The sequence below is a fragment of the Lepus europaeus genome, chromosome 17 (assembly GCF_033115175.1).
Source record: "Lepus europaeus isolate LE1 chromosome 17, mLepTim1.pri, whole genome shotgun sequence".
NCBI classification, from domain to species: Eukaryota; Metazoa; Chordata; class Mammalia; order Lagomorpha; family Leporidae; genus Lepus; species Lepus europaeus.
In genome coordinates, this window is record NC_084843.1 from 42,467,241 (window position 1) to 42,493,290 (window position 26,050).

The 26,050-nt window shown below is 40.6% G+C and overlaps 1 protein-coding gene across 2 annotated transcripts in view; it reads left to right on the forward strand.

Annotated features, from left to right (window-relative positions):
• Window positions 1-26,050, forward strand: part of PRKG1 (protein kinase cGMP-dependent 1) — a 1,351,832-nt gene that overhangs the window by 316,931 nt on the left and 1,008,851 nt on the right. The gene's annotated exons all lie outside the window — the stretch shown is intronic.

A 26,050-nucleotide genomic window follows, 5' to 3' on the forward strand; every position in this document is an offset into this window, starting at 1 on the left:
TTCAGTGTCCCTGGCCCCCAGAAGGAAACAAACAAAAAAATCTGCAACTGTCAGACCATCACTATTGCCACTTTAGGAGCTATAAGCAAACAAGTAGAGCTTTACAAGGTGAAGAACCAGAGAAAATACAGGAACAGGAAGACGCCAAATTGCCTTTAGAGTGGATGGGTTTTTAGGTAAGAATTTTATCTGCAATAAATGCCAAAAGCATGTTAGCTACTTAGAAATATTTTTTCCTCATAAAGAAAAAAATGGCTTCCTTTAAAAAATTATTTTATCTTTACCCATTTGAAAGACAGAGAGACAGAAAAACAGGGAGACAGAAAGACATACATGTACAGAGAATCTTCCATTCACTAGTTCATCCCCCAACTGCCTGTAATAGCCAGGGTTGGACCAGGCCAAAGCCAGAATCTAGGAACTCCATTGAGGTTTCCCATATAGATGGGAATGACCTAAGCCCTTAAGCCATCACCGTGCCTGCCATGGTGCGCATTAGCAGGAAGTATGGTTATAAGTGATGTAGCCAGGACTTGTACCAGGTGCTTCATTAGGGGACATACTGAATGCCCACCCTCATTCCCTTCGGTCACATTTCCTGCAATTGTACTAAGCAGTATTATTACCTGAAATCTGTAAGACATGTATAAAGAACCCTAGAACTGCTGAACCATTATATTTTTGTGTGTTTTTAACCAATTTGCTTTCTTCTAAGCTTTGACTAAGATCAGTGGTCATACGGCAGCAAGCATTTGAGTGGTTAAATTACAGATTCGTAGTTTGAGACCATTGGACATTTGGGGTGGTTAAGACAATGCTGGGTACCTCCGTTGGAAAGGCAGTGGAGAGGTCATTGGTGGGACCTTTGGCCCAAGGGGATCTTGTAAGTCCTTGATAGTGTCTGTAAATAGAGAAATTATACCAAGGGAGATCCAGCTACTTTACAATTGTTCCAGTTAAATAAATAGATTGATGTAACTAATTTGTCATACTCTGGGATGAGCCACTCTCATGTCATCCACCCCAAATCCCAACCTTATGCCAAAACTCAGTGTCATTATTAATATCAACTAAAGATTCAGTAAAATTTTGTATACTGTGTCTGAATCTAACTTATTTTAAGCAGCCCATTCAATAAAGAAGTGAATTCTTGATTCTGATCAACTAATTTACAAATACATTTCAGAACATGGTGCATTTCTAAATAGAATGATATCTGCTAGACAGGGATACACAGACATAAAACTGCTGAGGCATGAACACAGAGATTTGATTATCATGCTGGACTATAATATGAAAGATTTTAAAGTTAAATATTTATAATGTTTCTGTGCCAGATAGGAAGAAACAAGGAGAGTTTCCTAAAATGAATCATATTAAATCAAGAGATAAAAAAATAACACCAAGTGTAAAGTATATGAATTCCCTAAAAAACTTTTTAGGGGTCATAATGTAAAAGGAATCTAATATTGATTGCTTGTCAAGCTCTAGATGGCATTTTCCCCCAACAATCATATTGTGAAGACATTATTATTAGCTCCAGTCTACCTCCTAGGTAGCAGAGACTCATAGAGACTCAATAATCAACTCAAAGACATAAAGCTAGTACCTGATACTGCCAAGGGTAAAACTTGGGTCTGTCTTTCCTTGGTGTTACACTGATTTGCAAATTATTGAAATAGGATTATTTCATTTTGCAAATGTGTTTCAAAAGAATTCTTTCTAAAACATGTATTATTAGTGCTTTTTGTACTTTGTTATTAAGAGATGTATTTGAAGACACTTCCGAAAAAATCTGGGTGTAATGCTAATGCATGTTTGAAAGGCTGGTGTCCTTAGTATCAACTTGGAGGAAAAAAATGCAAATTTGCATCTTATTTCTGTTTCAGCGATTTCATAGCAAAACTTTAGGCTTACAATGTTTCCATTCACAGGATTCATGCCACAGTAACATGTTTATAGAAGATGGTATTTTAAAAAGAAACTTGTTATTTTTGTAGCCTTGAAGTTGTATATCTGAGATCGACAAAATAATGTGTTTTGTTAGATTCTATGTGTGGCATCAGTGTTGTAGGTTTTAGAACATACTTGTCTTTTATTAAATCTTAGCTTAGTTTCCATTGCACTGAACAGTGAGCTTCTAGTTGAATAATGTGTTCTTCCAATAAATGTTTTCTCTATCCTCTAAAAAATGATTGATGTTTTAGCTCAAAAAGCAAAATTGATACAGTATGTCTTTTTAGGTTCACAGATCTCCCTTCTGGCTTTGTGATATTTTAGTGAACAGCAAAGCTACAGTTTTCCACAGCCTTCATTAATACTAATTTCATGTTAGTCTGTGGGTTTCCAACTTCCATTCAGGATTAGAGATGCCTTTTTATTTTCCCCAAGAAAAGGACATCTCAAAACCACAGGCAGAGACCCTGATCTTATAAATTAACATATTTCCCTTCCATCCTAAGAGGGCTGGCTTGCATGAGATGACTTGATTCTTCCCTCCATTAAACTCCAGGAACTGAGAGGCTAGGATGAGGATGTTGAAGGCCAAGGGACAAAAGAGAGGCTGGGGAGTGTGCTGGTTTGCGGGTGGAGAAATCACCAACAGCACTGCACATAGAGGGAGAGGGAGAGGCTGAAACGAATGCTGTCTGGAAGTGCAGACTTCCTAACTCCTTTCCTGGAGCAGGAAAATGACAGTAAAGGGTCATGAGCCAGACGCACAGCCCAAGCTGACGTAGGGGTCATCCTTAGAGAGAATGTGAGGACCCGGACAGGTAGGTTGTGTCAGCAGTGCTGAGACAAAGGGCTGAATGCACAACGAGCCATTATCTGAGGGAGTTTGTGAGGTGGGGACGCAGGAAGCTTTCAAAGGGATCTTTTAAAGTTCACAAAAACTTGTACTTGTTGGCAGAGAAAATGAACACAGCATGGACAGTTCTACATGACTTCCCTCAACGCATCTCCGACTATGGATCACCCCTCTTGGTTTTCCATTTTCCATTTTTCCCTTTTCATAACTTGTATGTCTTGCTCCTTTCCTTTTGCTTTTTCTCCTTTTGTGCAAAGTTTTATGTATTCTATTTTGAATTTTCCCTCTTTGTTGCTTTTTCTCTACTAGCTATGTGTCATTCTAACTTATTTGTAAGACTTGTTTTTGAGAGCTGAGATTGTGGTTCAGCTAGGAAAGATACAGAGGCTCAAGGATATAAAGCTTTTAATCGAGGTAAGTGAGATACTCTCTCCACATACAACAGATCAAGTCTGTGAGGTGTCACAGGTATAGGAGGGGACTGGAAGTGGAAAACAGGTGGTGCTGAGACAAGCCCTGTCTATTTTCATTCTTTCATTTAACAAATATTTGCCAAATACCTTCGCTAAGGCCCTGTCATACACGTGATACATGAATATTGCCCCTATGGAGCTTATAGTTTTAGGGAGGAAAATCCAGCAAACCAAAGAACATAAATAATGTAGGGTCAGGACTCAATACATAAGTTACAAAGAAAAATGAGGAAGTGGCATGGCAGTGGTAGGAGGTAGTATTGGTGATGACAGTTTCAGATATCACTGAGTCACAGAACAAGGTTATGTTTCAAAAATGAGAAGACAAGAATTTTCCAGAAACCACCCCATCTTACTGTCCTCAGTCCCCTTCCCTCATTTTGTGGTGTTGCTACCGTAAGTACAGGTACTCTTGACCTTCAAGAGAGTATCACACAGGAAGGAAGCAGAGCTGACACTTTGTCATCTTTAAAATGTGACTCACTGGAAACTACAGCCTCTCTGTAGTCCTGCCTCCAGTCAGTGAGATGGACCCTTTTTCTAGAATGTTGTGGAAAAGACTCAAGTTTGGACAAAGGGAGGGTGATCCTTTTCCTTGGAAACACTAAGACTTTTCCAGTTTGTTCATCAAAAGGAATTACTGTTCTGAAAATCTGTCCATGCTGGGGAATCCTAATATGCACATCTACTTAGTTTTACCGTGGTCCATGTCCCAGCATCCATTCATCTACTCATTTACTTGTTCACCCATTCACCCAAGTTTATCAAGTGTCACTAAGGACCAGGTGATGTGTAGATACTCTCCCAACCTCAACCTGAGATTCTTGTTTTGGCTTCACGGAGTGTGTGAATTGCCTGAGATAATTTGTGAAGGTGTATATGTTTGTGGTAGGATCCAAGGCTGTCTGTAACTTCTCTCCAAAATTCCAGCCAGGCTGTGGGTTAATGACCAGTGCTTTAACTCGTGCTGGGACTCTGGGCTGGAGACAGAGCTATGGGTGATCCTGATGAAGGTCCTTTTGTTTGGAGCTTAACTTCTTGCAGGGTGAAGAGAGGGAGGACGGTGACTAAAGTAAGAAGCAAGCAAATAAACAGGATTATTTCAAATATATCTCTGAAGGAAACTGCAGGATCACACTGTTTTATGGAGAAGATGGTCAGGAAAAGCCTTTCTGAGAATCTGTTTGGGACAAGATTTACATGGGAAGAGAAGCAGTGTTTTAATAGCCTTTTAAAAGGCCAGGCTGAGATACAAATATGTCTAAACTGTTGTCCTCCTCAGTTATTAAAGAGATTTTATCATACATTTTATCCTACACTTGCCATTTATTTTTATAATTCTTGCTAAGGGCTTTAAAAATTATATTGCCATTTTTTAAGATCTGTTCTTTACGCCTGTTGCATAAGAGAATTAGGCTAGATGATATCCTTAATTTCAAACTTAAAAGTTCCATAATTCTAACTTATGAAAGAAATGCAGTACACCATAAGCCAGAGTTCTGGATCCTGTATATTTTGTACCCACAGAAAATTAAAATAGCATGTGTTGATTTGTTATTCTTCATCTGTTCCTTTTTTTTTAAGCACATGAATGCTTTTATTAACATGGTAGGTTTAAAAAAAAAAAAAAAACCACCGTAGGGTTTGACCTCAAATATTTCTCATGTCTGCTACTGAAATAAACTTAGAGCTGGACAACATATGAACCTTGAAGATCCCTCCTCCCTGGCCAGTTAGGGGTCAGACGGTTCCAGTGCAGACAGTTCCATCCTTTCTTTTCCAGCCCCACAAGGGCCTTTGCAAATCCCTTTCATCTGGTGCCCAGAATCCCCTGCAGTGAGTCCGGGTTATTTATTACGTCAAATTGTAGAAAACACAAAGATTTTATTGTCAGTTTTTCTAGGTTACATGTCAGATGAAGCTGAGTTGAGCTTGTCCAAACAAACTCACCAGACATGTTACATCAGATAGAGTACCACACAAAATTGAAATTTTGAACCAAATACGTCTCCCCACCTTTGGTCTCACACCAAAATTAAAGTTCCCCAATACAAACAACACTCCACCCCTTCTCTTGATCCATCAGTCCTAGCAAGATCATCCCATCCACATGTCCAGGTGATGTCTTGTCCCCTCTTTAGCATCTGCTGTGTGAAGTTGTTTTCTAGAATGATCAACAGCTCCGTCTGTACCTCCAAACACAAAGAATTCCAATTCTGAGTCTTTCATGTCACACAGATACGACGTTCCTAGGAGCTCTGAGGTCTTGCAAGAAAGAGCAAAGCAACTTGAAATTTAGAAATAACAACCAAAGTCTGGAAACAAATGTGACTGCTGTGAAAGTTGACAATCTAAGACTTAATTCCCATAGGTGAGAACATTTTCCAAATCAAACAGTTACTTCCCCCAAGCAAAAACACTTAACAATCAAAAACTCCTATTGAGGTTATTAACCACAGACCATAGCAGAAACCTAGTGGAAGTGAGGCCGGAGTGTAGACAGAGAAAAAGGGAAAACAAAAGGCTCTCTGGTTTCATCTAGTCCTTTTAATTTCAATTATAATATAATCCAGTTACTACGGAGGAGGAGATTTTTTACTTCATTAGGCTTGCATATGAGATGGGTGTGTTCTACATGAATGATACAGGGAGGCTGAAATACTATTTTTATATGAATTTTAAATTCCCATTATTGTACATTAAAACAGGCATTAAGTATATTACTAAACAGTGCATTTGCAAATACTAGGTGCTTCAGGTAAAGAAACTACCATAGCCTAGTTCTGTTTGTTTTAATTAATTATTGATGTTTTTCCAAATTCTTCTCAGAAGCAGGTGTGAAGAACAGATTCCTTTTCAATACTATTTTAAAGTTTAACTGAGTGTTTAGTAGCTCTGTGAACACAGTCATCAAATTTCTCATCATTTAAGGTTGTTGTTTATGAGTCTCTTCATAGAGATTCCAACAGTAGAAAATGAAATTCTGGGGCTGGTATTGTACTGCAGTGGGTTAAGCTGCTGCCTGCATTGCTGGCATCCTATATGGACACTGGTTTCAGTCCTGGCTGTTCTACTACTGATCAAGCTCCCTGCTAATGCACCTGGGAATGCAATGAAGATGGCCTCATTGCTTGGGCCCTTGTGCCCACATGGGAGACCTGGATGAAGCTCCTGGCTCCTGGCTTCAGCTTGACCCAGCCCTGCCTGTTGTGGCCATTTCGGGGGTCAATCAGCAGATGGAATCTCTCTCTCTCTCTCTCCTGTCTCTCTCTCTCTCTCTCTGTCTGTCTCTGTCTCTCCTTTCTCTGTGACTCTGCCTTTCTTTCTTGCTTTTTTTTTTAAGATTTATTTATTTTAGTTGAAAGGCACAGTTACAGAGAGAAGGAGAGACAGAGAGATCTTCCATCCACTGGTTCATTCCCCATATCATCACAACAGCTGGAGTGGGCCAGTCTGAAGTCTGAAGCCAGGAGCCAGGAGCCAGGAGCTTCTTCCAGGTCTTCCATTTGGCTGCAGGTGCCCAAGTACTTGGGCGATCTTCTGCTGTATTTTCAGTCCATTAGCTGGGAGCTGGGTTGGAAGTGAACAAATGGGACTTGAACTAGTGCCTGTATGGGATGACAACATTGCAGATGGCAGCTTAACCTGCCATGCCACAGTGCCAGTCCCATGCCTTTCAAATAAATAGTTTTTTAAAAAAGAAATTAAATTCTATTGTCATGTCTTTGCTGGTGAGGATATTTAACTACACAATATTTAACTGCTTATGTATCTCAACTCATTCCCTTGGGCTAGAATAATAATGAGTTCTATAACCTGAGAATTTGTTAAAAAAAAAATACTGCTTAGTAGGAGTACTCTTTGGCATAAAGAGTAAAAATGGAAAGCTAAATTGTATGTATAGTTGTTGTGTCAGGCTTCTGTAATTATGTGATTTACATGCTTCTAGGTTTACTTAAAGATAGATTTTTTTTCACTTAAGGATAAATTTGTAAGGTGCTTCTGTATTTGTGTGTTGAGTGCATGATTAAGATTTGTAAAATTATACATTGATCAATAAGTGTTTTGTGCATAAAATAGTTACGCGTTTAACAATGCTAGAAATCTCTTTTTACCTAAAATGGAAAGCAAACAAGAAAAATTATGAGTCATCAGTAAGAGAAATTTCAACTAGATAGCTAGCCTTAGAATAGAAATAAAGACGACTAATGGACCCACCCACTTCAGAGCTACATGCAGAAGTATCTTTTCCATTGACAAGCAGTCCCAAGTAACTGACCCTACCACACAGGCTGCCCCTTCCTGTTGTCCATCAGCATTGCTTGGCATCACTGGTTCGCTGCTGAGGTTCTTCTTCATCGCTGGGTACCACTGTCTGTCACCATGAATACTGGGGCCATCACCTCTTGAGGGCAAAGGCAGGTGGCTGCTAAATCACTTGCTGCCACCTCATCCTTCCCTGCTGATGGTTCCAGTGAAGCTCGAAATCAATGAATAGGAGCTTTTGGTGCTCTTTACTTCCAGTGGTCTGCAGGAGAACAAAAGCTACCACTTCTCTTTTCTTTAAAATGCCTTAGTTTCCAGCACTGTGACACAGTGAGCTAAGTTATTGCCTGTGACAATGCTGACATCCCTTATTGAAGTGCTGGTTTGAGTCATGGCTGTTCCACTTCCAATCCAGGTCCCTGCTAATGTGCCTGGGAAAGCAAAAGAAGATGGCTCAAGTGCTTGAGACCTTGTCACCCACATAGGAGAGTAGGATGAAGTTCCTGGCTCCTGGCTTCAGCCTGGCCTACCCCTGGCCATTGAGGCCATTTGAGGAGTGACCTCCCCTGCTGTCCCCTCTCCACCTTTCAAATAAATAAATAAATCTCTATAAAATACTTTAATATCCTTAGGGAGCAAATCCATCCAAATGTCGGTGTTGACTGTATCATCTTAACTCCGTGGATGTAAAAAAAAAAAAAGTCACCTGGATTTCTAGGGAAAGAGTGCCTTGGCTCCACCACAGACTCTGCTTCCTGGTGGCAGAGTTCATGAATGAGTATATGTTTGTATTTTTTAAACTAGATGCTCCCAAGAAGATGTTGATACATACAGCCCAGCATTATCCTCAGGTCAAATCTGATAAACAAGAGTCTTGATGATCTTAAGGTCCTTTATCTCCCTAAGACTCTGTGGTTTACTCCACAGCTTTGAAGTAAACTTATGATCATCTCATTCAGCTTTGAATTTGTGTAATGTTCAAACTTTCTTCTTGGATGGTATTCTTTTTCATCAGTCCTTGGATTAGACCTCTTTTCAATCTACTTGAATCCAGGATTATCCTTCTGATATTTCGCTATTGTCAAATGATTTCAGATTCACAGTCAGAGAGCTGGGGTATCAATGTTGAGGAAATACAGACATCAGTGTGATTGTGTGATACCCAGATTGTGCGATTCTATTACTGCCTCTACTCAACTATAGAAGTCACATGATCAGAAAGAAAGGCTGTGATGAACATAGGTGGGCACTATTATCTCTGAAAGCCACATGACGCGGAGACCTAAGTATTTTGTCTGAAACTGAGAATTGATCAGTAACCCCCAGTGTCAATCCCAGCATCATCCAGCTGTTGTTATTGTGTTAGCCTTTGCATCCTTGCTGGCCAGCGGAGGTAGATTTATATAGAGGATGAGCAAAATTCAGATTTCTAAAACTCTTCTGGGGGTAAGAACCACATAGTCCAGCTTTTGTAGTAAACAAAATATCTTTTTTCCCCACTGTTTGAATTCTGTTCTATCTAGATTACACTGTTTCTTTATCTTCTAAAGGATCTCTCATGATTTTATGTGGTTTAAAAATGTTTGAAAAATAGGATCTTTTCTATATTTTACTGGTTCCAAATTCCTGTTGGGAAGCATTGACCAGTTCTCCCTTCTTTATGATGTAGTGGAAGGAATGTGGGCTTTGGAACTAAAGCAGACTATTTCAATCCTGGTCATTTATTAGTTGCACAGCTGTGAAAGTTCCCTAACCTCCGTGAACCACCATTTTCTCATCTGTAAACTAGAGGAAAACTTAAAATTCATGCAAGATTAGTGTTAGAATTAAGGGAGATATATATGTAATACTGAACCTGGAACATAAGAACTCAAGAAGTACATTTATCATGCTCATTTCCATTGCTCACAAAAGAGTTCGCTTCCTCCTCTCTGATCCCCAACCTCAAGCTGCAGATGTAGAGGTGCATTTGAAATGTGATCTCTGGACCAGCACCATGAGGGCCTTTTGACATAGTCACAGAAATTAACATTTTAAATCCCACTTGAAATTTACTGAATCAGAAACCATGGGGTTAGGGATGGAAGCATGTGTTTCAACAAGTCCTTCAGGTGATTCTGTGCATGTCATTCAAGAACCACTGAAGTAGTGAAAGAGAAAGTTTAAGATTTTTGCATCAGTCTGACTTCTTATGTCACAAATGCAGCGGTCCATTCAGCTCTCAGACCCATGATTGAGTGATTCTTTTCAATATTTGTATACTTTAGGACATAGTAGATTTACAGCATCAATTCTTTGCGAGTAAAGGAAATACTGGTATCCATTTGTGTAAACTAATAAACAGCAGCATTAACAGCTAAAACAGCCACAGTTTAGGAATGAACAACTTGTGCCTCCTCACTCTTCCCATCCCCAGTAAAGGTGTGTCTGGGTGCACATTTGACAAATGAGATTCCCCTAGATCTCCTTTCCTCTACGTACTGTTAGTCTCTGTCCCATTTTACAGCTCCTTGACTTATTTCAAAGCAATATAGGCTATGTCTCATCTAGGCTCTTGAGCAAGTCCCCACATTCTCTTTGTTAGTACCAGGTAATGAGATGAACTCTCACTGTGAAAGCACCTCATGGGGCCAGCACCATCCCTGCTGCTGGCACAGCCATCACTCATTCAGAAACTGCCCCTAGTGCTGAAGCCACTGCTCTGAGCCAGGCTATCAGAATCGCTGATGCTCTTGCTGAAACTCCTGCAGAAGCTCATCCATGGGTGTTGGCCTGTACGCAGCCAAGAGGACGCCTCCCATTGTCCCAGCCCCTGTCCTGGTTCCCTGTGTTGTTTAAGCTCTAGGTAATGTGGCTACTGTTGCCCTTTTCAATCTTGAAATCTTATAAGGCCCCTTTAATGGAGAAAGTGAAGTGTCCAAGCTGGGCCACATTATCCAGAGTCTGCAAATATTCCAGAGCCATTCCATTCCATTCTCATGGATTATTTCCAAATACTGATTTTGGTGTCTAAATTATAATAAAGATTTTCATTTTTTTCCTATTTTTATAGAGATGTATTTTTATCTATTTTGGATGCTGAGAGAGAGAGAAAGAGAGAGAGAGAAAGAATCCATCCGCTCATCCACTGGTTCACTCCCCAAATGCCCCCAGTGGCTGGAGATGGTTCAGGCTGAAACCAGGAGCCAGGAGATTCTTCCAGGTCTCCCATGTGGTTTCAGGGGCCCAAGCACTTGGGCCATCTTTTGCTGCTTTCTGATGTGTATTATCAGTGATCTGAATTGGAAGTGGAGCAGTGGGGACATGAATCAGCACCTGTTTGGGATGCTGGCATCACAGGTGGCAGCTTACCAGTTATGCCACAGCTCCAGCTCCTCGTCCGTTTTATATTTTCAAGATTATTTATTTATTTGAGAGGTAGAATTACAGATAGAGGAAGAGACAGAGAGGTCTTCCATTCACTGGTTCACTCCCTAAATGGTCAGGAGCTTCTTCCGGGTCTCCCACGCAGGTACAGGGGCCTAAGCCCTTGAGCCATCTTCCACTGCCTTCCCAGGCCATAGCAGAGAGCTGGATCAGAAGAGGAGCAGCCGGGACATGAACTGGCACCCATATGGGATGCCAGCACCACAGGCAGAAGCTTAGGCTACCATGCCACGGTGCCAGCCCCATCCTTCTAATGTGCATTTGAGTTGTGTACAGTTTTCAGCTTTATCTCTTTGTTTTGTTTTTTGAAATTCCTCTAGAAATTACATGTACCTCTAATTTCTTATTCTGCCTCCAAATGTATTATGTTCCTACATGAACAATGTAAAACCTTAATAGAATATATTCCATATTTTCCTCTGATGCTTTGCACTCTTGTTTTCATATATTTTAATGTATGCTATAATGTGTACTATATATTGCACGATTATTATTTTTGCTTTATGCAGTGATCTTTAAATAATATACATAATAAAAATGTAGTCTTTAGTGAGCCCTATTTTTTCTTATAGACTTGTTTCTTTATAAACCTCTTAAGACAACTATTAATTATTAAAATACTCTCTTCTAAAAACTAAAGCCTTCTTGTAAAAGTTAATGCTCTTGATGCTTTTACAACATGGTTCCTTGGTCTCTCTGTTGGAGACAGGAGACAGGTGAAAGGAAATCCAGCCCATGATGTTTAAAGCCGACAGAGAATTTATTGGTTTTTCTACTTATGAAGTCCAAGGATAAGCTGGCTATGGACATAGCTTCTCTAAGGGCTCCGAAATGATTAAGAGGACATGATTTCTCTATGTCCGAGCTCCACTTGGCTCTTCTTTCCTCTTATGTCTCCCCTGGGTAGCAAGAGAATGGGTACTTGTAGGCTTCACCATACTCAACCATTGAGGTCCAACAGAAAAGGGAGGGCTTCTGTTTCCAAAGCCAAACCAAAGTTGTGGTCTACGTCTCTTTGCTCAAGATCAGTGATGTTCCCTGTCTTAACCACTTGCTGTAGGCAGCAAGAAGGTCTTCCTTTATTGGCTGATGCTCCTGAACTGACCCACAAAAGCCACAAAACTTGAGAGCATGAGTAGCTCCCTTGAAAGAAAAACAAATTCTAGAAAGGGTTATTGGTTTTTAATAGCTAACTAGCTGTCCTTTAGAGTGTTTTTGTACTTAGGTTCTTGGAGACTCAGAACAGCAGTACTTTACAAATAGTCTGATGTGTTTAGGTTCTAGCACAGAACATAATTGAGACCTCACCCCTGCCCTATTCCTTTTTAGTTGGTTACTATAAAGTTGGAGTGCTTAGGACACTATGTGACTGTCTAGAAGTTAGTTTAAAAATATTTATTTATTTGAATGAGAGAGAGAGAGAGAGAGAGAATCTTCCATCCACTGTTTCACTCCCCAAATGAACTCAATGGCAGGAGATGGATCAGGCCAAAGCCAAGAGCCTGAATCTCCATCCATAGTTAACAGGGACCAAGATAATTGAGTATCTTTCTCTGCTTTCCAGATGTATTAGCAAGAGGCTGGATTGAAAGTGGAGCAGCAGGAACTCAATCAGTGCTCATTTGGGACACTGGTATTGCAGGCAGCAGCTTAACCGTGTTACAATGCTGGCCCCAATAATCACTCATTTAACATTCTTTGAGTCCTTCGAATCTTTTTTTTTTTCTTTTTCTTTTTTTTTTTTTTTTTTTTTTTGAACAGGCAGAGTTAGACAGTGAGAGAAGGGGGAGACAGAGAGAAAGGTCTTCCCTCCACTGGTTCACCCCCCAAGTGGCCGCTATGGCCGGCGCACTGCGCCGATCCAAAGCCGGGAGCCAGGTGCTTCCTCCTGGTCTCCCATGCGGGTGCAGGGCCCAAGCACTTGGGCCATCCTCCACTGCACTCCTGGGCCACAGAGAGCTGGCCTGGAAGAGGAGCATCCGGGACAGAATCCAGTGCCCCGACTGGGACTAGAACCCGGGGTGCCGGCACCGCAGGCCGAGGATTAGCCAAGTGAGCTGTGGCTCCGGCTGAGTCCTTTGAATCTTAACCTCTAAAACCTCCCAATAATTTGTGGAAACTCTTATTTTGTGTAAAGGGCTTGGTGCATGCTAAAATCCAATTCCTATTTTTGCAGGGATCCTGAAAACTGCAACCTGGCAGTTACTAAATTCTGTTTTCAATTATCTTCTTTGTGTGAAACAATAGGAAATGAACACTATCTAAAACCACAGCTGTCATTGCTCCCAGACCTTCTTAGTTACCCTGACCCTTAAGTTTGTTTATTACGCTTGAGGGAAGAGTTTAAAGTTCTAACTGGCTTTCCTTTGGACTGTCCACAGTTCCAGTCTGCATAACCTTAAGCCTTCACTTGCTCAAACCTCTTGCCCTTTCTTCTTCCTTCATTGCAGCTTACAAGAGAGTGAAGTGCACTCCAATTTGTGAGGACAAATGAGATAGGCTTGCCATTTAAATAAACAAAGGAGAGGACATATTTTTTCCATGATAATTTGTTTAACAGAACTACTCACCTCAGTGCTATTTTAGGGGATTAAGGGTACAAAATGCCTTTGAATCCTGTTCAGTATTAAATCATGTTTATTTTTAAAGTAAGACTCATTATTCTAATTGTAATAGGATTTGGTTTCTCTGCATTAGTCTGTAACTCAAAATGCTATTTTAAAAATATATTAATTTCTCCCAACTGATCTTTTCTATAGATATGTGAAAATTTCATTTTTTCAGCTATTGAAAAATGTTTCCCTTTGTAGGCATGCCTCTGGATATGAGAAAACTTAAAAATTTGTGGAAAATGAAATTTTTAAAAATTAAAAAATCAAATTCTAGGGTAGCTGTGTGGTGTATGTAGCAGGTAAAGCTGCCGTATGTAGTGCCAGCATCCCATATGGACACTGGTTTGAATCCCGGCTGCTCTGCTTCCCATCCAGCTCTCTGCTATGGCTTGGGAAAGCAGTAGAGCATGGCCCAACTCCTTGGGCCCCTGTATGCTCGCGGGAGACCCAGAAGAAGCTCTTGGCACCTATCTCTTGGCTCCTGGCTTCAGATCAGCACAGCCATCAGAGAAATGCAAATCAAAACCACAATGAGGTTTCACCTCACCCCGGTGAGAATGGCTCACATTCAGAAATCTACCAACAACAGATGCTGGAGAGGATGTGGGAAAAAAGGGACACTAACCCACTGTTGGTGGGAATGCAAACTGGTTAAGCCACTATGGAAATCAGTCTGGAGATTCCTCAGAAACCTGAACATAACCCTACCATACAACCCAGCCATCCCACTCCTTGGAATTTACCCAAAGGAAATTAATTTGGCTAATAAAAAAGCCATCTGCACATTAATGTTTATTGCAGCTCAATTCACAATAGCTAACACCTGGAACCAACCCAAATGCCCATCAACAGTAGAATGGATAAAGAAATTATGGGACATGTACTCCATAGAATACTATACAGCAGTAAGAAACAACGAAACCCGGTCATTTGCAACAAGATGGAGCAATGTGGAAAACATCATGCTGAGTGAATTAAGCCAGTCCCAAAGAGACAAATATCATTTGTTTTCCCTGATCGGTGAGTACCAGAGGGGAAACCTGTTGAAGTGAAATGGACACTATAAGAAACAATGACCTGATCAGCTCTTGTCCTGACTCTAGATGTACAATGTAATACTTTATCCTTTTTAGTATTTGTTGTTGTTGTTCTAGTACTAGTGGTTGAACTCTGTAATTATCACACAATTATTCTTAGGTGTTTAAATTTTAACTGAAAAGTGATCCCTGTGAAGTCATCTGGACCTGGTTTTCTATTTGGGGAGACCTTTGACTATTGATTCTGACTCCTTACTTGTTTTTAGTCTACTTATGCTTTCTTGATTCAGTTAGGGAAGTTTGCATATTTCTAGGAATGTATTCATTTTTTCTAGGTCAGCCAATTTGTTAGCATATAATTATTCATAATAATCTTTATGATTCTTTTCATTTCTAAGATGTCCTGTCTCATCTTTAATTTCTAATTTTTTTTTAAAAAAAATCTATTTATTAGAAAGGCAGAATTACAGAGAGAGAACAGAGAGAAATCTTCCATCTGCTGGTTCACTCCCCAAATAGCTGCAACTGCTGGGGTTGGGCCATGCTGAAGCTAAGAGCCAGGAGCTTCATCTGGTTCTCCCACATGGGTGGCAGGGGCACAAACATTTGGGTCATCTTCTGCTGCTTTCACAGGTGCATTAGCAGGGAGCTGGATCAGAAGTGGAGCAACTGGGACTTGAGATGGTGCCCATATGGGATGCCAGTGTTGCCAGCAGCAGTTTAACCTGCTGTACCACACACCGGATTTGACTTATTTGAGCCTCTTCCCTTTTTTTTTAGTTGGCAGGGGTTTGGTAATTTTCTATACCCAATGTTTAGTTTTGTTAATTTTTCTTATCCAATTCTTAGTTTGTTTTTGATTGAGTTTTTCTGCTGTTTTCTAGCCTCTATTTGATTTATTTCCACTCTAATTGTTATTGTTTGCTTCCTTCTGCTAACTTTAGGTTTATTTTTTTCTTCTTCTCTAGTTGCTAGAGGCATACAGTTAGGTTGTTCATTTGAAATTATTATTTGTTAGTGTAGCTGCTTATGGCTGTACACTTCCCTCCTTGTACCGCCTTTGCTGCATCCCCTTAGTTTCAGCTTGTTGAATTTGTTTTCATTTGTTTAGTAATGAAACCCAGTGACTTTGCCACCTCTACTTTTTCATGTTCACTCTAGCCTGTTTCTCTTTGGACATAATCTTTGTGTCTCTTCCTTATTTTCATTTTGAATGACTTGGACAAGTATGAGAATAACCAGTGAAGAGATTAATCTAGTACCTTTCAGAAGATCTTCTAACTTCCCAAATGTTCACAATAGTGAATTCTACTGACTAGCACAAAAAGGGAACACAGAATAAAAACCTTTGAGTCCTAAAGCAGATATTGAAAAAAGCAATAGGTTTTCTCCCCTGGCAATAGTGATCATAGGTTAGAATTCGGTGAATACTTTTCTTCTGTTCTGAGAACCATCATGTTGGCAGATTTTAATAGGAAGAACAGGTGCATGTGAAAAGGCAGGGTAGTCACCTGAGGAAAGTAAATATCCTTGAGAGTATTGAATTCTGGAAATCAGTTTGTTTCCTGAAGTCAGGGAATATGCACTTGTTAGTGTCCTTTCAAATCGTAGAGTCTTAGAGAAGCTTTACTCTCTGGAGTATAATAATAAAAAAGTTGCTTTCCTTGCTTCGAAATTATTATTGCTTACCAGATCTTTCCTATTTATTTATCTCTCCCCTCCCCCAAGAAGCATCTAAATTACTGGTTTTTAATGTTTTGACTTAATGCTCACCTTAAACTAGGGCTGAGAGGAAACTTTAATTTTGCCTCTCAAAAGAAAAATTTTCACATAAAATTTCATACTGTAGGTTTGGGTATAGAGTGAGGAGAAAGCAGAAGGAGAGCAGGAAGCATGCAGGAGACTCAGGGGTATCTCTATGTAGTGACTCTGTCATTGTCTCTTGTTTTAGCCTAAATGTAGTAGGTTTTCATCAATTTTGATGATTGCTGTAGTCCATCATGATTATGAATTTCATTATTTTTACCAAAGGCATTTTATGGGTTTTCCTGAGGGAAAAAAAAAAACACACACAAGGTGAAAGAAGTTTTTAACTCCAACACTTAGGGATAGAAAAAGTACTCTGAGCTGTGAGTAAGGTTTGTTTAAAGAGGTCTATGGACAGGAAATCCTTTCATTCATTTATCTACCTAAGCATTCATTCCTTCATCCCTTCCTTCAGAGTATTTACTATGTGGAAATAAAAAATATTTTCTACATAGTATCATCTTTAATACCTACACCATGCTGCTTTGCATTTTTAAATGATATATTAAAGATTTAGGATGTTAACTAAGGCCGAATTACTGGTCATCTTATCCCAGAGTCTTAATGCCAGTGCTTCAATATCAGCCTTATTTTATAGACAAAGAAGAGGCACTGAATTAAATATTGTGAGTAGACTCATCTAGGTTTTCGGTTATATCAGATTTAAAATTCTAGTTCTGGCCGGCGCCGTGGCTCAACAGGCTAATCCTCCGCCTTGCGGCGCCGGCACACCGGGTTCTAGTCCCGGTCGGGGCACCGATCCTGTCCCGGTTGCCCCTCTTCCAGGCCAGCTCTCTGCTGTGGCCAGGGAGTGCAGTGGAGGAGGGCCCAAGTGTTTGGGCTCTGCACCCCACGGGAGACCAGGATAAGCACCTGGCTCCTGCCATCGGAACAGCGCGGTGCGCCGGCCGCAGCGCGCTACCGCGGCGGCCATTGGAGGGTGAACCAACGGCAAAAGGAAGACCTTTCTCTCTGTCTCTCTCTCACTGTCCACTCTGCCTGTCAAAAAAAAAAAAAATAAATAAAATAAAATAAAATAAAATAAAATTCTAGTTCTAGCTTCCTAATTACATGAACCTGACAGGAGCTGCTCAACCTCTGCATACTGCAGTTTTCTCCTTTCTCAACAGTGCTACCAAAAGCATTAAAGGAAATAGCTTTATCTAGTACGTATTCAAAATAGCATATCCATTGCATATTGATGGGAGTTAGCTATTAAGTTTCCTGTAGCCACACCCATTCCTCTCCTTCCCTGGAGTGAGAGTAGAGATGGGTTTTGTTTGAAGATAGTAAGCCAGAATCCAAGTGGGAAGTATTCTGGTTCTGATGCGGGGCAGAAATGTTAGACGGATGAAATCATGTCATGGATGTGCAGTTATAATATAGTTGCTTAGACTTTTTCATGTGGAACTGAGGGGAAAAAAAAGATATCTGTAGTTTGTGTGACTGGTGGAGAATGGAGCCCTTAACCGGGTAGGGAAGAAAAGGCTGACATCTGTACTAGGACATTCCTAGCACACAACAAGTAGGCATGCAACAAGACTGGGTGTATGATTGCCGTGATCCATAGCAGAGATTGCTATAGCTGACATAAAGGTGCTAGTATTGCTCTTTGTGACGTGTTTTTTTGTTACAGTAGTGTGTAAGGCTTGTCGCTTAAGTACAGTAATTAAGGAATATGAATATTAGTTCATCTGTGAGTTTTACACTTACTTTGAAATGAACCCTTTGCTCCAAAGGCGTGATCAAATTTAATGGCCCCTTCAAGTCCCACATACATAACTGTCTTATGCCTTTATTGGATTTCTTGCTTGAGATTTTGACCAGTATTTATCTTCACCCATTCATCAGAATTGAAACTTGGTAGACTTTTCAGTCAACCTATGGCATATGTCTATGTTGTTAACTTGGTTCTAAACCCCCTAGTTGGTTTTTTTTTTTTGTCTTTAATAATTTCTAATTTAAAGAATTTTGTGGTATATTGGGTAAAGGCACCACCTGTGATGCTGGCATCTCATATAGGCAACAATTTTAGTCCTGGCTGCTCCATTTCTGATCCAACTCCCTGCTAATTGTGCCTAGGAAAGCATTGCAAGATGGCCCAAGTGCTTGGAACCCTATAGTGCTTGGGACCCCTATACCCATGTGGGAGACCCAGATGAACCTCCTGGCTGCTGGCTTCAGCCTGGCCTGGTCCCTGCCGTTGCAGCCATTTGGGGAGTAAATCAACGGATAGAAGACCTCTCTCTGTGTCTCTCCTTCTCTCTCTGTCTGTAACTCTTTCAAATAAATAAAATAAATCTTGAAAAAATTTAGCAGAAACAAAATTTTGCATATTTATAGGATACTGTCCAATAGTTCATTACATGTATACATTGTATAATGTCCAATCAGGATAACAAGAGTTATCCTCTGAAGCATTTACCATTTCTTTATAGTGGAAACATCCCAAATCCTACCCTGCAGGGTTTTTTATATGGAGAGAAATATACAGTATGTTACCATTATCTGCAGTCACCCTACTGTGCAGTAGAACCCCAGAACTTCTCTTTTCTATCTAGTCATAACCTACTACTTATCAATTAGCTTTTTTCCCAGCCCTTCCTCTCTGCTTCCCTCTCCTGCCTCTGGTAACCACCATTGTGTTTTTAACTTCTATGAGCTTGCCTATTTTTTTGACTCCACATATGAGTGAGATCATGTGGTATTAGTCTTTGTGTGCTTGTCTTATTTCATTTAATGTAATGACCAACCCATAGGTTTTTTTAAACATACTGTTCTCTGCACGTGTGGGTGTATCTGGTCTCGCTAATAGCACTGTATGCTTCGTTTGTACCTCCTGAGTCATGTGGTGTAAGTGCTATGCAATAATAGAAACTCAATAAAGGATTCTTAAATTGAAGTTGCAATTAAAGTCACAAGTGAATTTTGTGGAAAACCTTAATGCAAATGTACAAAAGAACTTCAAGAAAATGAAAACACCATGAGTCATCCATTCCCTGGTGCTATTCCTCCCTCTCTAGGTACTATCATTCTGCTCAACCTAACTTTGCCACCACCTACACCTACCATCTGGAACTATAGGCAAGAGGTTTAAAGGGTGTTAAATCTTTAAAGGAAATTGTGTTTCCTCAAAAGTTGATCAAATTATACCATAGTTGATGAAATTACCTGCTTAGTTAGAAAGTAGAGCTTTGTCTTCATTAATTCAGTGTCACAATTTTCTCTTTGAAAATGACCTTGTAAGGATCATGGTTTATAAGTTATCATTTTGCTGAGACTTATATGTGGACTGTGTACTCAGTGAGTGAGACCCTGCACAGCCAACCAGCCAACCAGAGCAACTGTGTATCCACACAGCTCTTCTTTTCTTTGGTTTCTCTGTATCATACACAGTATCCTTGTAAGTGATTCATGGATGGTTCTTATGGGGTAATAAAATTGTAGTAACATAAATTTGGGACTTAGGAAAGTCTTGGAATATTTCTCTCCATGAATGCCAGTGAGTTACTATATTTGATGTTTTTGTCTTTGTTTATTGAGGAAGAAACTCTTACCTAGATTCTGAGCTCTTATCTAAATATTATCCACCCTTCTAATTTCCCTTAGCAAAACTATCACCTCACAGTCGCCTTGTGCTTTACTGTTGAGTATCACACACCTTTGCAATATATACAAATTTGCAAAGTTAAGTCTGAAAACCACAGTCAAATACAGGTCTCTACTGGAGGTAAGAAACTGTGTGGTTTCCGTGGAGCCGGCAAAGGTGCCTTCTTTTACAAAACAATGTTCTTTTTGTTCCCTGGTCAATTAGACACTGAACCTCTGGCATCCAGGATGCAAGCAGCAGAATTCGGTTCAGCAGCTGTCTCCTCCCTGTTAGCAAACCCAGTCCTGATATGTTGATTCTTGGAGAGGGTTCTAACTCAAATAGGGCTCAGTTAGCAGCAGCCTGAAAATAGTGTGTCTGCCTGTCTTTTACTGTACAAACCTTGTGAGTGCTAACATCCTAATTAGACTGTCCTCTTAATACCATCTGAAGGTGCCATGTCTTTCTATGGAATGTTAACTTTTTTTTTTTTTTTGAATGAGATAATCTCTTGTGATTCCAACTAGCTCTCATGTTTTGGTGACAGCAAAATAGAGAGAAGATTAGGAAATCTGACAAGGAGAAACATTCATGTCTGACAGAGTCCTGCAACAGATTAGTGGGGGAAAAAAATAGGCTGTCCAAAATCATCACCATTCATTTCCTACTTTAAGTCAAAGAAATCATTGTGTTCTGCTTGAGCCCTGTGTTGAGTTCGTTTCACTGACCCTTCCTTAATTTTAGCTGAAGGGTATTTTTAATAACTTGGTGTGTTTGGGAGTCAGAGGAGGCCAAATTTCTGACTGGGCTCAGGAGAGATGAAATGGTAATGAAATGTTTGGTGGAATTAAAGGGGAGGCAAAAGCCTAAAAGAGAGGTGCCTTCTTTTAGACCTGTTTAGTATAACTTACCTAGTCATTTCTGAAGGAGGGGGCTCAAGAAATATATAAAACTCACTGAGGAAAATCAATTTAAAAAAAATTTGAAGCCTTGAGTCAACCACTTCAAGGTACACAGAGAATTTGTTTATATTTTACTTGGAAACTAATATTTCAGTCAAATGGGGCAGCAGAAGTTCACACTGATCTGCTTGAAAAAGACCAGAGGATTGGGAATAGGTCAGGGTGTGGCCAGGAGAGCTTAGAGGGGTGGCAGCCAACAGGAGACAAGCTGGCCCAGGCAGTGTGAGGGCAAGTGCCCTGCTGAAAAATGGGGCTTCTTTCCCTTCAGGAGCCACTTCTAATGTGTTCTGGCTCCTGGCTTCCTCCTCTAGCCATTGCAGGTTTGGCTTCTTGGACGCTGGTGTTGCTGGTCAGAGTTCACTTCAATTTAGTGTGAGGAATGTGAGCAAGATGCTGTGAGCTGTAGGGCAGCAGGATGAGAGTGTGTCTGCCATCCTCTTACATATTCACACGGATCCTTCCTGTCTCCCCATCTCTTGCGTCTTCTCAGATACATCCCCCAAATAGCCCACTACCGGGTGTTCTACCCCTGTACAAGCTGCTTCACTTGCAGTGTGGGTCATATATTTGGGAGCAAAGACGTTAGCTGTATCCTTGCTCCCTTTGGTCTGTCAGTTCCTTGAAGACATGTCTAACACTTCTGTTCAGACATCTGTCACAGGTGAAGTGCTGAGCACTACTAGGGTGTAATTAGCACCTGTTGACTAACTGGAACATGAGAGGAAATAAGGCTTTATGGTAAATGTGTCTTCCAGGGATGTTGAAACCTTTTATTCAAATGTTAACGAGGCCAGTGCTGAGGCTTAGCAGGTAAAGCCTCTGCCTGCAGTGCAGGCATTCCATTTGGATGCTGGTTCAGTTCCCAGCTGCTCCACTTCTGGTCCAGCTCTCTGCTATGTCCTGGGAAAGCATGGGAAGATGGCCAAGACCTTGGGCCCCTGCACCCATGTGGAAGACCAAGAGTTTCTCTCTCTCTCTCTCTCTCTCTCTCCCTCCCTCCCTCCCCGCTCTGTAACTCTGCCTTTCAAATAAGTAGGTAAATCTTTAAAAACAAAACAAAACAAAAACCCGCAAGTATTAAATAATATCTACTTGATGAATATTAGTAGTTAATGTGATTAGGTAGAAATTGAGCATTATTTCAGGTAAAATACAAGGTCATTTTAATATTTTCAGATAAAAGGCTATTTTCTTACTATTTTTGTTTACTTAAGAGCTGTTTGTTGAATACCTACCATGTGTCACAAGCTTATTATGTGAGGCCTAATAATGATTTAAGAAAATATGAAATACAAAAATCTCCCGAATCAATTCTTTTAGGCCAATCTTTGTGATGATTAACTGGTAGCAGAATCCAGAAGCTAGTTCTGTCTCCTATGAACTTTTGTAACTGTGAGCAGACATATATATACTTAGGTAAATATAAAAATTTGAAGACATTGTCCACAGGGAAAAGTTTCAGGGCTCGAAAAGAGCAACAGTGAGTATATTTGAGATGTGTGTTGGTCAGCTTTTTACTATTCTAATGAAATACCTGACACAGGCTACTTACTCAATGAAGCAGTTTATTTCACTCACAATTGGGGGCTCAAAGTCCAAATAGCATGATGCCAGCTTTCACAAGGGTCCGTAGTAGTTGGTGGAGTCTGTGTAAGGAGGAGGTGTCACTTCTTAAAGCAGGAAGCAGAGCTAGAGTGAAGCCAGGCTCAGGCTTTCAGGCTTTCATAATAATCCACAAGGACCCCCCCTTTGAGGACAGTGTCCCCAAAGACCTCAGGACTTCCCACCAGACCCTGCCTCTTAATAGACGCCACCTCTCAGTACTGCCACCCTAGTGAGGAAGCCTCCAGCAATACATGGGCATTTGGGCGATGCCCATACTGTATCCAAACTACAGCAAGATTTGCTTCACCAACACTTGCACGAGTGTAGCTTGTAGAGTGGACAAGCCCTATTCCTGGTTGCTGCATTTGAAAAACAGAGAAACTGAAATCCTATTTTTCAGTTAAGGTTCAGAGAAGCTAAGTATTTCACCTGAGGCCACACAACTTGTGCTTGGTTGAGCCACTTGTAAAAGAAATACTTTGGACCTTTTGGATAGAGAGGGAAAGAAAGGAACCAAGTAGACCTCAGGGAGTGGATGCCCTTTAAACTTGCTCTTGAACCTTGGTTAGACTTGGTAGGCTGTAAATATGTTACAGTCTACTATATATCCAAAGAAAGCAATTGTATAAGGACATAATGGAAATGTGCCTGAAAATAAACTTGTCCAGTATTAGAATTTCCTCCCCCATTCTCTTCTCTCATGTACTTCCCAATTTTTAGTGCAATATTCACTTTGAATTCCTTCACCCATGAGTTATGTAATATGTGCAGCATGGGGCAATCATTTTATTTAGATTTTGAGAGTTTGTGAAAATTAAATGTTCACTACCAATCCCCAGAGCAGTCGGTGGCCAGTAGATGAGTCACCGTGTATGGGATCAAACAAGCCTATTCACTATTAGATGGCTCCCTTGTGTGAGCTGTCAGAGACACCTGCCAGAAACCAAGCCTTAGTTGTGAGAAATGCCCCAGGTCTCTGCTTGTTGGAAAAATGATCAGCACCTTTCCCTCTTTCAGCTCAATGATTAGAGACTATGGCTGGCCCAGAAGGCTTTGCTTTAAATTTGTTTAATAATTTTCAGCTTACTGAGCATGACAGATCCTATTTGCTTTTTAATAGAAATATTTAAAGTCTAAATACATTTTTACTTTCTGGATCAGTTGTAATTTTAAATTTAAATTTTCATCTCCAGTGTTATATTTTTTCTATTAGAAGCACCAAATAAAATGTTTTCTTTTTTAAAAAAATATTTCTTTATTTGAAAGACTGAGTTACAGGGAGAGGTAGAGAGAGAGGTAGAGAGAGAGAGAGAGAAAGAGAGAGAGATCTTCTGTCTGCTGGTTCACTCCCCAAATGACTGCAATGGCCGGAGCTTAACCTATCTGAAGCCAGGAGCCAGGAGCTTCTTCTGGGTCTCTCATGTGGGTGCAGGGGTCCAAGGACTTGGGTCATCCTTCACTGCTTTCCCAGGTGTATTATCAGGGAGCTGGATAGGAAGTAGAACAGCCGGGAATTGCACTGGCACCCATATGGAATGCTGGTGTTGCAGGCTGGGGCTTTAACCTGCTGCACCACGGTGCTGGCCCCCAATAAAACATTCTTAATAATTTAATTTCTATTCAAGGTATCACAAACTATTTGTCCTTTTCAGAATAAAAATGAAATCGCAAAGTTTTTAGAATGTCCTAAATGGTGATTGGGTGTCAGTGATCCAAATCAGAACTTTCTTTGCAGGAAAATTGTGATTATTTTAAAGGCTTAGTTATTTATTTGAAAGGCAGAGTTTACAGAGAGGGAAGGAGAGACAGGGAGAGATTGGGACAGAGAAAATCTCCCATTCACTGGTTCACTCCTCAAATGGCTGCAATGCCCAGGACTAGGCCAATCCAAAGCCAGGAAGCAGGAGTTTCCTCCCAGTCTCCCATGTGGGTGCAAGAGTAAAAGCACTTGAGCCATCTTCTGCTGCTTTCCCAGGCACGTTAGCAGGAATCTGGATCAGAAGTGGAGCAGCTAAGTCTAGAACTGGTGCCCATATGGGATACCAGCATCCTAGGAGGCAGCTTTACCTGCTATGCCACATTGCCGGCCCCAGAAAAAATGTGTTTTTTTTTTTTTAATTTAAAATAAGTCTACATAAACCTGTTAAAAATAACCAAGGAAAGATGAGTATAGAACCTCAGAAAACTCTTATTATGTATTGATGTAATATGCAATAACCAAGTTGTTGAAAACATCACATTAAATTTAAGTATAAGGACAAAACTTGTTAGTGATTGATAAAATTAAGTTGAATAGCAAAAAATGATGTAAAACCTATTTCTCTTATATACCAAGGATTGAACTTTGCAATAAGATGAAAAGACACTTTGAAGTGTCTTGCAGTTGGAGAATTAGGGCACCAGAAAGGTTGCCACTCCCTCACATCACATTGCTTTAAGTGGTGGAAGGGGTGGAGCCACTGCTTTAACCGGTGCTGTTGTAAGCAGTGGACAGCCTTTATGTTTGCTGGTAAAGAATTAAGACTGAGTTGTTGATGCCCTCAGCAACTTTGGCAGTTGGTCAATGGGCAGTTGGGTATCTCCCATCAGTCTGAGCCTTACATAAAGCCTGGGGTGCAGTGATCCATAGCCCAGAGGCAGCAGTTCTATGTGACTATGGGAGTACTACCGTAGCTCTGCCAAGAGTAGAGTTTCAAAGCACAGAGGCATTCTACTCCCACCCTGTGAGAATTTCATTTTAGCCACAGAATAATAGCCTGATGGGAAAAGCCTCCTCTCCTGCTTTTCACATGTACAGAAACGCCCAGAGTGCACGTGCCGTTTTATAGGTTGGCTTACCACCTTTGCCCTACATTGGCTGCTTGCACAGAACAGTTGTTGGGGATGGTTGGTAGATGCATTCGTTACAGGGCTAATTTAGAGGAGACTGTTTTGCTGGGAAGAAAAATCTTTCTCCAAATAAATAAACAAACAACTCTTCTTCAGAAAAATCAAATTTTCCCAACTTTCTAAGACCTTGTGGAAAAGTTTCAGTTGGCCTTCTGGACAACACAAACAAAATGTTCTGTACCCTGGGTGTTCGGGCACTCAGGAGGCTGTGCCGATTCCAGCGTCTTCCTCATGTCCACGTGCACACCAATATGGGGCTTCTTTTTCCTCTGCCATAGCTTTTGGGAGAGTGCATGGTAACTGTTTGCCCTTTGTGTGAGGTATCCATTGTGTCTTCTTTAAGGAATTTGATTTGCTAAGCATTTATATTGCAAATTAATGCCACATTCCTGATATAGAGGGCTTTTATAATCAGAATGACTCTCCTAGACAGCACCAAAGAACAAAAAGTTGAATATGTTCCGTTGGGTCTTGCTATTAGAAGCCTCGCGGCAGATGTGGATGTTAACACAGGTAATCACTTCTTGGAAGCTGTCCCAAGTGGAGGCATTAGGCACTGACCTAAGCCTTCTGTGT